This window comes from Eptesicus fuscus, chromosome 12 (assembly GCF_027574615.1).
Source record: "Eptesicus fuscus isolate TK198812 chromosome 12, DD_ASM_mEF_20220401, whole genome shotgun sequence".
In the NCBI taxonomy this organism is placed as follows: Eukaryota; Metazoa; Chordata; class Mammalia; order Chiroptera; family Vespertilionidae; genus Eptesicus; species Eptesicus fuscus.
Window position 1 is genome coordinate 30,649,005 of NC_072484.1, and position 12,099 is coordinate 30,661,103.

The 12,099-nt window shown below is 46.0% G+C and overlaps 1 pseudogene; it reads left to right on the top strand.

Annotated features, from left to right (window-relative positions):
* The first annotated feature begins 979 nt into the window (after positions 1-979).
* LOC129150879 (signal-regulatory protein beta-1-like) lies at positions 980-9,375 on the top strand (annotated as a pseudogene).
* Positions 9,376-12,099: the final 2,724 nt, after the last annotated feature.

Below are 12,099 nucleotides of genomic sequence, written 5' to 3' on the forward strand. Positions count from 1 at the left end.
ACACTTACTACTGCCACCAGTGTGGGCAGTCTTCTTATTTGCAACACGGACAACATTAATGATCTGGAGTTAGATCTTACCTTCATCAGGGTTACAAATATAGGTGTTTGAAGAGGAAAATAGTTCTACAAGTTTGACGTATGAAAACTGGGGTCAACCTCACCTCCCACTATTTTCCGCCTCCCAGAGGCAACCATTTTCAGCTCTGCTAACGGGTTATTTTACACATAATGTACTCTTCTTGATTTCTGACTCTTAGGATTTATTTTGCTCACAGCGTTTGATGTGGACATAAGTTGTGTTTCCCTGAAATAAACCCCTGGGTATATAAATGTGGTCATATAATAGATGTTCTTTCTGGGAAGATTTGAGGAAATTTATGTCTTTTGTTGCAAGGAGGCGAATATCAGTTCTGAAGTCCACACCACTCTGTGCGTTTGGGTAGAATGTTTCCAGTTCCATCAGTAAATGGATGGAATAGAAGGTCTTTCAGAAGAGGATCTGGTTCCATCTCAACACTGACCAGGCTCTGGTGAGCCCTCTTCCTTCCTCCAGCTGAGTAGCTCATAAGCCAGCAACATCCTAGGATCCTGGGCTGGGAAGTTTGGCCCACAGCCCACACCACACACCCTTCTTGTCCTGGGCACCCAAGTGGGGCATCGCCAGGAAGACCTCAGATGGGCTGAGGGGCCAGTGGAGAGCAGAGGCCCCAGGCGGGTGGATGGGGGAAGGGGATAGCACTACTCCCTGGAGGCATGTCCAAGTCCCTCTGAGAACTAAGATGAGTAACTGCTCACCCGGTGGTTGCTGTCCTGACTGTGAACATTTCACAATCTAGAAGCAGGAACTGTTTAGAATGTAGAGGATGGCTACTATGTCACAGCCTTGTCACCCCTTCCTAGGTGCTTCCTCTTATGTCACAGAGTTGGGGCCTCACTCCTCTCACAGAGCAGAGTCTGGGTCTCCAGGCACACACTGAACACTGCAGGCCACTCAGGCCTCCAGGATGCCTGTCCCTGCTTCCTGGCCCCGCCCTCCTCCTTGCCTGCTGCTGACTCTACTGCTGGGCCTCCAAGGTGAGCACTCCTTGGGGTAGAACATTCCCTCCCTGCCCCTGGACTTCTTTTTGCCCCTGAAATTTCAGGGCCTCCAGGGAAACATGGGTGTGTCACCCAGGGCTGCACAGAAGGCCAACGACAGGGCTTCACCTGAGCGCATGAAGTCAGGGATCTGAGTGGTTTCTCTGTGGGATCATCGCCTGCACCTGTTCCCAGACACAATAAAACAGATGTTGCTTGCCTGGCTGGGGTATCTCAGAAGTTGAATGTTGACTTATGAACCAGGAGATCATGGTTCAATTCCAAGTCAGGGCACATGTTCGAGCTGTGGGCTAGATCCCCAGCGTGGGGCATGCAGGAGGCAGCCGATCAATGATTTTCTCTCATCACTGATGTTTCTATCTCTCCCTCTCCCTGTCTCTCTGAAGTCAATAAAAATATTTTTAAACGGTGCTTCAAACTACAATAGCAACAACTTTGTATTAACTCATGTCACACTTAAATGTCCCTCTGTGAGAGCTGTGACTATTATTCTGAACTTGCAGATGGGGATTCCGAGACAGAGAGAGTAACTTGCCTGTATCATCATCTAGTTCAGTAGAGCAGCCAAGATTCAAGTCTGGGCCACGAGCTTCCAGAGCTCATTTTCTTAACCATATTATTCTGCTCAGCTGCCCAGCAAAGTTTATAAGCAGAAAACCCAGAGAAGTAAACTGAAAAATTGTTATTAACCATCACAACACTCAGAGACAGAGTTCAAATTCTGCTGTTTGTACAAGCAAACTTTTGATAATTATATGTTGCATGGTTCTAATGTACCAGATATTTTACTGAGTGTTATAATTTCATTAATCCTCAAAACAACTTGTGTCACAACTTCTATATATAGTTGTGATGCATGTATCTATGTGAGGGGGGGAGGGGGTATAGTTGGTGTGAGGGAGTGCATACACACACACACACACACACACACACACACACACGAAATTTTAGAAAAGCCTTTCCTTTTTGTTCTCTTTAATCCTTTTTAGTCCACATGAAATGCACATGTACAGATGTTTAGTTCTCTCTTTCTTCAGACACCCTTCCTCCTTTGTACTTCTCCAAACTCACCCCATATCTTCCACCAAACTCTTAAGAAAAGTAAGCTTCTCTCTTGGTAAAATGAGTAAAACTTTCCATCAATAAATAAATGGATTAAGCCGAAACCGGTTTGGCTCAGTGGATAGAGCGTCGGCCTTCGGACTCAAGGGTCCCAGGTTCAATTCCGGTCAAGGGCATGTACCTTGGTTGCGGGCACATCCCCAGTAGGGGGTGTGCAAGAGGCAGCTGATCAATGTCTCTCTCTCATCGATGTTTCTAACTCTCTATCCGTCTCTCTTCCTCTCTGTAAAAAATCAATAAAAAATATATTTAAAATAAATAAATGGATTAAAAAGGTGTGGTGCAGATATGCAATGAAATATCATTTATCGATAAAAAAGAATAAAATCTTGCAACTTGCAACAACACAGATGGACATAGATGCTATTACCTAAGTGAAATGAGTCAGAAAGAGAAAGACAAAGGCCATATGATTTGCATTGTGGAATCTCAAAAAACAAAAGAGAAGCAAACACACATGTACAGAGAAGGAATTAGTTGCCAAAGGGGAAGTGTGGGGGGATGGGTGGGGAAAATAAGTAGAATTCCGTTCATTCCTGTCTCACTTGTGCCTCCAAGTGAGAAACCCACAGTTTCTCACTTGGAGGCACAAGTGAAAAACTGTGGGTGATTCAACCTCAGAAGTCTCTTCCATGCTCGGTCAGGATGAGGAGGAAACAATAGAATGAAAGATACAGAGAATGCTGCTCCATATGTATAAATATACCTGTGTCCATATCTGTATTCTCTAATAGCAGTTGAAAACTCAAGGCCTCAGGAAATCTACTGAGTTATAACTTTCTAATTTCTTGAACACTCACCATGTGTAGAGACTCTGGAAAAGCCTATAGCTGTTATCTCAAATGATAACTTTATCCAAAGTAGATCCTCTTGTCATCCCTACCTTACAGATAAGAAGGTGGAAGTACAGAGAGGTTCAAGGTCATTCCGTGGTAAATGGTAGAGCTGTGATTTGAACTGTGACCCATGGATTTAACTATGACTCTTCTCAAATGCCTGTGGCCCCACATCCAACCCATGAGATTTCTGCTGCTTCTGTCACTGGGTGTGAAGTAGTTTGTGGTTTTCTTCTCCTGGGCTCTTCTGCTTTCTGCATATGCTCAATTTGCTTTTTCTTTCCCAAGTCATCTACATGGGAAACTCAGGTTCTGACATAATTTCCACAGAATTACCCACTTAAAAGAGACTTCAGGGCCCTAGGGAGGTGTTGCACTGAACAGTTCATACATCATCAATATACTTACTGGATACCTACTATGTGCAGGAACCATTATAGGAATAAAAGAGACAAAGAAGCTGTCCCCATGGAGCTTCTATCCTAGTAGGAAAATGACAGTAAACAATGGACACAATAAGTAAGAAAATAATATAGACTATTAGAAAGTGGTAAGTGTTAAAGGGAAAATTAAAGTATTGTTGAATAGGAGCTTTCAGGGAGTCTGTGAATTGAGATGTATTTCTAAAAGTGTCGTCTGGGTGGGCATCCCTGAGAAGGGGAAGTTTCAGCAAAGATTAAAAGAAGTCAGGAGTGAGCCATGTGCTTATCATACAGAACCTTCTGATGGGAAATAGCACGTGCAAAGCCCCTGAGACTAGAAGCTTCTTGCTGTGTTCAAAGATTTAGGCTATTACTTTGAGGGGAATGTTGTCATTGTAGGGTTTTGAAGAAAGAAAGGACATGGCCTGGCATGAGTTTCAAATTATTCTAGCATTTGGTTGAGAATAGACTACAACAGGATACAGAAGGAAGCAACTAGAGCACGTAAGAGGTCGTTGCACACATGCAAACAAGGAAGAGTGCCTTGCAACAGGACGGCAGCAAGTAGAGACAGAGGGTTATGATCAGATTTGGGTGCATGAGGAAGGGCAGGAGATACTATTTCTGATGCATAGGATTTGAGTGGGAAAGACTGCAAGGGTTTGGGACCTGAGCACCTGAAGGAATAATGGTACCTCAGGTGAGATATAGAGAGCTGTGGGGGATTCAGGAGTTCAGTTTGGAGATGTTAACTGTGAGATGTTCATTCTACCCAAGGACCCGGTCAAGTAGAAAGTTGGACACACAAGTCCAGAGTTCAGGGGAAAGGCCATGGTCACAGATGTAAATATGAGAATTACAGATGCACAGGTGGCAGAGTTGCTGCCATTCCCTGCTCCTCTCAACTCTGGTCCTTCTTTTCTCTGCCTCCTCTAGTCCCTCCTCTTCTCCTTCCTATTTGTCCTATTTTTGTCTCGGCTATTCAGCTTCCCTGACCCCAATCTTCTGCAGACATAAAGCCCAAACTATGATGTTCTTGGTACCAGAAAACCTGCCCTATCACAGCACGTGGCCTCCTCAGAGGCATGTGTGGTTGCAGATAGTGTAAGTGGGTGGGTTTCACCAGCTCACACTCTGCAAAGGTGACCCACAGAATTTCTCCCTGAGGAAAAGCTAAGAAATACACAATAGACCCTAGCTGGTTTGACTCAGTGAATAGAACATCAGCTTATGGACTGAAAGGTCCCAGGTTCAATTCCAGTCAAGGGCACATGCCTGGGTTGCAGGCTCAATGCCCAGTGAGGAGTGTGCAGGAAGCAGCTGATCAATGATGTTTTTATCTCTCTCTCTCTCCCTCTCCCTTCCACTCTGAAATCAATAAAAATATCTTTTTAAATAATAATTCTGCATTTTCCCTTCCCTCTCCTGTACCTGGTAACCTCTATTCTCCTTTCTGTGTGTATGAATTTGCACATCACTGTCACTCAAGTACCCAGGCTGATGAAGTTGACCCCATCATGACACGTGCATTTCTGTGGAAGCAGAAGTCTGTGCATAGAGGTTCTTGCAGTTACTAGTAAGTGCATATCCCACAAAACACAGCCATTGTCTCTGCTCACAAATTAGTGGTCTAAGGACGTGTCAGGGTCCCGCCCAATGGAAAGCACCAGAAGTGGGATGCCTCATGAGGCCAGAAAGTGGACAGCCAGGAATATTTGGGGAACCATGACACTTCCAGAGAGGGCCCAGGTCTCAAACCCACTCTCTGCCACACCACTGAACCTCTCTGGGCCTCCGCTTCCTCATTTGTAATAGTCTCACATTACAGGCTCCTTGTGAGGGTTACATGTATGACATATGAAAAGTGCTGGGCTCAAGACTCACTCAGGGTGTGCCCTTGGTAGATGAAAACTGTTGCTGATAAATACTGACCAAGCCCACAGGCTCCCATAGGGTGAATAAACAACTGCTCTGTGCTTCCCTCCAGAAGGCACAAGTGAGAAACTGTGGGTGATTCAACCTCAGAAGTCAGTTTTGGTTGCAGCAGGAGAGACGGCCACTCTGAGCTGCACCGTAACCTCCCTGTTCCCTGTGGGGCCCACACAGAGGGACAGGGGCAGGCCGGGAATTAATCTACAGTCCCATAGGAGGCCACTTCCCCCGAGTAACAAGGGTTGCAGCACCATGAGGATATTCAACTTGGACTTTTCCCTCTGCATCAGTAACATCACCCCAGCAGACACAGGGACCTACTACTGTGTGAAGTTCCAGAAAAGAAGCATTGGCATGGAGTTCAAGTCTGGAGCAGGCACTCAGCTCATCGTGAGTGGGGAGTACAGGGGGATCCTTTGTCCCTCATGTGTGACAACAGTTAGTAAGAACAACTTCCATTCTTTGAGCAACAACTAAGAGTCAGGTGGTGGGTGCTTATAGTCATGATGTGATTCATGATCAGGGAAGCTTCATTCTCTTCCCTCCAATGGGAAAACATCCATCCAGGGCAAGGAGAGGGAGGATGGGTTTCTTTATTTCATCTTCAGAAACATCCCATGAGAAGAATTCCTAAGAGGCACAGATTCATTGTTTAGTCTGCCAGCCCTGGTGGGAGGAGATGCCCAGAGGCTGAGAGGTCACTGTGGGTCTGTCCAGAAATCCCGTATGTGATCCAGGGACCAACTCACACTGTCACTGAAGCCTGTGAGCAGAGCTGGGTGGTCTCAGAATGTCCCTCATCCTAGGAGAGGTCCCCATGTGAATGACTGAGGGGCGGCCCCTTTGAGATAGCAAACGTACTCATTTAGAGTTTTCTGCAAGATGTTAAAGATCCTGAATCATGAAGTGTCGGGACACAGGGACCTTAGTCCATTTAGCCCAAGCCCTCCCCCCGCCCCACTGGACAGAGAGCACCCTGAGGCTAAGAAGTAACAGGGGCCTTGCCCACGGTCACATGGCCAGGGACTGAGGGGATCATTCCAGAACTGGATCTGATTCCAAGCCAACACCTTCCTAAATCCTGGTGCATAGCAGGCTCAGAATAAAAGCTCATTACACTGAACCGTTGAACAGGGAGCCGCATTTCTCCTTTTCATTGGCTTTCCTAAAGTTCAGGTGCCTCACATATAGACCCTGAGACCCTAGGTGATTGGAAATTGCTCCCAAGCTTCAGCCACATCGCCCCAAGTACCCATCCCAGCATGCAGAGCTGCCTCACCCTCCAGTGTGTGGAGAGAGTCGTTCATTAACTATCCCCTCACCTGCACATCACACACAGGAGGTAAAAGCTCAGAAGGAAGTGACTTGATCAAGGTCACATGGGTAGCAGGAGAGTCCAGGCACCTAGTGCCTTCTGCTTCCCAGGGAGCAAGGGTGAGAGGACCTGCAGGGAGCAGAATGGAAGGCAGGGCTGATGGAGAGAGCATGTGAAGGGCAAGCAACCAGAGGTAGGCAGGCGTGGGTTGGAGGGTAGCCAGGTCGGACTTGGGAGCCTTGTGATGCCAAGAAACCTCAGAGGAGGCTGGTAGCACGATGCAATCCTGCCCTCTTAGGATCACCTGCATCGCCAGACATCACTGGAACTGCCCCAAGTTCCTGGCCATCTGCAAATGACGTGTCCCCAGACTCACTCTCCAGAGCAAAGGGGGTCTCATTCTGCAGCCCCCCGCTTACACCCACCAAGGGGGTGGTGGGACAGGAACTTACGTCACCCCTGGACTCCCATGCTGGGCACTGTGTCTGGCACAGAATCCCGCTGGTGACGGCCATCCACATCCATGAAGAATCCGTACCACAACATGAAGATGCAGCCAGGGGACAGGGGTGGAAGGAGAGGCGGGGACAAGGGTGGAAGGAAAGGCAGAGACGAGGGAGCCCGTCTCAAGAAGCGCTGATGGATCAGGAGCTGACTTTCTAGTCTGCCTGTTTTCTTGAACTCAATTTGTTGCCAAAGGTAAGAACAAAACCAGACAGGCACCATGGATGCTGAAGCACCTGCTGCTGAGGGCTACCTGCAGGTGGCCAAAGGGAGACAGCAGCCACCTGACATGCCATAGGGATGCGCCCCGGTCTGGAGGAGCTGGCTGCTGAGAGCTTGGGTGAGGCCCCTGTTGAGACAGCAGAGGCAGCTCCTGGCTATGTTTTAATGACACATTCTTGTAATAAGCTATCTTTTCTCAGAAGGGACTGGATTAGAAAGACACTGATTCCAGAACCAGTTCTATGGCCAGCCGAATGCCCAAAATGTGTCTGGCCCAGTGTGTGAGGGGTGGGGGGGAAGAGGGTGTTTAAACCCTGGAAATGGCAGGGGAGGGCAGGCCCTACCACCTCCTATGACTAAAGGTGCATGTCCCTTATGAATTTCAAAGTTTTGGCAAATGTGAGATTTTCACACTAAAATGGAAGGTCGGTGAGGTGAGGAAACCTCATCTCCATTTTATTTTTGTCAGTGGAATGCACATGACAATTTGTTAAACAAATGAATAGGCCATAGAAGAATTCCAAATTTCCAGCCATAATGAAGAACCAGAAATTCAAGAACCTGAAAACGTGTACCTACCTAGAAAGAGGGGTGTGTAGTGAACTCTGATAACTTTTCCCTTCCATTGAATGACTTGTCTGACAATCTGTGCTGAACAGTATGACAGTCGCTAACTTCTCCATGGGGTTACTGGGCACTTGAAATGTAATTGAATTTCAACTTTTATTTCATTAATTAAATGTGAATAGTCATGTGTGGCTAGTGGTAGCTCTAAACTCATTATTTCTTGTCCTTTTTTAATAAAAAAGGACAGGCTAGGCTGTGTCTTTATACTCCCAGTCCAGCCAGTCTTTTGACACAGGGTGCCCTCTGGGAAGGGATGCAAACTTTGCAATTAAGCTCTCTTCAACTGAGGGAAAGTCCCAGTAAGCCTCTCAGCTGAGAATTTCCATTCTCCATCACATGATGAAAAATGATGAGATCTTCAGTCCTACCGTATTATTTTAATTATAGTAAATCATTTAATTTTTTATTTAAACAAAAATTGCTCATTGTAAAACTGCAAAGAATACAAAAGTGTGCTTTCCCAGGTCCAACTTTCTGTGTCCAATTGAAAGATTCAGCTGACATTGACATTGGGGTCAAGGTGGGTTGAATGGTTTTTAAGCTCCTCCCAAGCATGTGACCCCTTTCCTTGAATCACAGGATGTTTTCCAGAAAGCAGGTCTCATGAGCTCTCCCTCAACTCCTGAGAACTTGGGGTGACCCAGCCCTGTCCATGGTGCCAAGCAGAGCAGCACTGCAAATCTCTCACTGAAATCTGTCCTCACTCCACTTAAATGCTCTGTTGACATTTGTTCCTTTAACACTGAAAGGTTGGACTTGTCCTCATTCAAAAGACAAGATCTTAGGGGCATCCTATGGGACAACAGTGATGTATTTTTTTCTAGGTTTGAATCCCATTAATCTGTGACTCTCCATAAATTCTCTGAGCCTCAGCTTTCTCATCAGAATGAGGATAATACTACCTGCCCCGTTGGGTGTAAAGACCAAGTCAGTTCATCAGGTGCCGCACTTATCTGTTCTTGAATACACATTCCACCCATCCCTTCCCTCAAGAAAGACAACCCTGGCAAGCTAAGTAGACTTTGATTGAGGATGAACCCCATTACTCTGATTTCTGCCTTGAGCCTGAGACCAGATCAGCATTCAAAAGCTATTTCAGAGTATTGATGGGCACAAGTAGCATCAGATAAAGTGGAGGACCCTGGGAGTGGTTTCCTCTAATGGTTCCTCCTGTCCTGGGATTTGTAGGCCCAGTACTATCTACTCAATTCCTCATAGCTGTCCTCCTAGGCCTCAAGGTGCTGCTGGTGATTGGTGTCTCTGCCATCTATGTCCACAGGAAGTGGAGAGCCTGACAGTAAGTTGTTGGGCAGGGAGGGAAGGCTAATGTCTGTCCCAAAAGGGTCAAGGTTAACAGGAGAGGCCATCCCACAAGGTCAGGGTCCAAGAAGCGTTAGAAGAAGGTGACACACCTCCATCAATAACCTCAGGAGTTTTAACCTTTTGCACTTGGATGTTGAGATTAAAATTACTCTTTGAATGTATCAATAATTTGAAATATAAAAAAATCCAAATAAATAAGTTTGTATGAAAAGAAACTCCAGTTTTTTATTCTACTGCCGTGCTTTGTAAAATCTGGGGTATTTAAAAAATTAAATCCCGAGTAGAATAAAGGAATCGAGAAAAAAGTAAGCGAGTGCAAAGGGTTAAGGATCCCTCTAAGAGATTCCTACTTCCTAGGAATTATGTGGGGTCCTGTAAGAGGTGGACTATATCAAGGGTTTCAAAGGATGTCCACAATGCTTTGGGGTTTCTGTAGAGGAACTGGGGAGAGGGAATTGATTGAGGGACAGCTAAGTGGGTAGTTCCCTTGGAGACAATCACCAGATTATTTGATTGCTGATGCTCCTTGTGGCAAAGAAAATCTACAGTTTAGTGTATTATTGAGAACTCCTGAATCGGCTGCTCTGATCCTTATGTGACAGAGTGGAAGGGATGAGGAAGGAGGGTCAGGACCCGGGGAGAAAGGCTGAGGAGGCACAGTCTTATGCCAGGTGCTACATGTCCTTTCATGACAGGAATGTCAGGAGGACAGCCCAGGACATTGGAGATATACAGTAAACATTTCCTGAATGATGAGCAGATAGTTAAACGTGAACACGTTCCCCACAGCTCATTCCTTCTTCTCCTGCTACATGCCACCCTCAATCTCTGCAGTCTCCTTCCTTCTGTGAGAGACTCAGCCTAAAAAAAAAAGTTGACTAGAAACTTTCACAGACTCTGCTTCAAATGTCTCTCCCCAAACTAGACCTGCTCCCCACAGGCTCCTCCTGCTGCTCCTTCTCACAGTTCTTGATGCCACCAGAGCTGGTTCTTCATACATGCTCCTCTCAGAAACACACTCGACCCTAGCTGGTTTGGCTCAGTGGATAGAGCATCAGCCTGCAGACTGAAGGGTCCCGGGTTCAATTCCGGTCAAGGGCACATGCCTAGGTTGTGGGCTTGATCCCCAGTAGGAGGCATGCAAGAGGCAGCTGATCCAATTATTCTCAGCATTAATGTTTCTCTCTCTCCCTCTCCCTTCCTCTCTGAAATAAATAATAATAATAAATTTAAAAAAGACACACAGAATCCCAAATTACAGCTGCTCTGTTATCCCATACATATGACTTAAATGTGATGAGGAGGAAATGGGCTGCTGGGAATTGAGGGTATAGAATGCACTGTAACATTAAGTGCAATCAGACCTTTAGTGATAACCATCGACCTAAGAGCCAGAGGAAGAGAAGAAAGCAATACTATGACTAAGTTGTACAAGTTGGTACAGTGAGATAGCCATGTTGATTTTGGCATTGACTCGATAATGGATATGCCTTTTCAAAAATCTTTTTAATTGCTGTTTAAGGATATTATGAAGCTGAGGAACGGCAATTTCAAGTAAGTTGAGAATTCCTCAATTATTTCCACTGGGAGTTGGGACAAGAGGCAGCCCTGTGTTCTGGCTGTACGAGTCAGAGGTGCAGTTGGTCTTGTTGAGCTGGAAGGGGCTGAGGCAAGAGGATCTCGATTCAAACACCACAGACTCATATTTTTCTTCCCTAGTTTTTTATTTATACTAGAGGCCCAGGGAGGGGTCCCTCAGCCCAGCCTGTGCCCTTTCACAGTCCGGGACCCCTCGGGAGATGTCCACCTGCCGGCTTAGGCCCACTTCCCAAGGAAACGGGCCTAAGCTGGCAGTCATACATCCCCTCTGGCAGCCCAAGAGTCTTCAGGGGGATGTCTGACTAATAGCTTAGGCCCACTCAGACATCCTTAGCACTGCCGTGGAGGCAGGAGAGGCTCCCTCAACACCGCTGCGCTGGCCAGTCATGAGCCGGCTTATGGCTGAGTGGCGCTCCCCCTGTGGAAGCACACTGACCACCATTGCTCCTTCATTGAGCATCTGCCCTCTGGTGGTCAGTGCACGTCATAGCAGCCAGTCATTCCCGGTAGTTCCACCGTTAGGGTCAATTTGCATATTACCCTTTTATTATATAGGATTTTCTTAAATACATGTTTTTCCCTTTTAGGATTATTTATACAGATTTTAAGTGCTTTTTCAACATAGAGAGTCAATTAATATATCATAAATGAATGAAGAAATCAATTATTTTCTTTGTATTTTCCTGGAATTAAAATATCCTTTCTTGGGTAAAATGGAAGTGTATTTGAAATTATTTTTCCTTGGAAACATAAAGTATACAATTATTTTTCAAAAATTTGTTGACCTATAATGCCTTAAGTGTAGGAATCTCTGGACCACAGGACCCATTGAAGACCACACAATCTTGTGATCCATCAGACACTGAGTAGGGATGTGTTCAAAGTTCTGTAGAGAAGTCAAAGCAGAGAAGTTCCCCTCTGAGGTCTTATAGACAGAGAGACATGGGTTCAGATACTAGAAAACACATACCAGCTATGTGACCTTGAGCAACTCACTAACACTCTGAGCCAATTTCCTCCTCTGTAAAATGGGAATCATGCTACCCCAAAGAATTGTGGGGCTTTAGAGGAGAGAGCAGTCTATGAGCGCACACAGG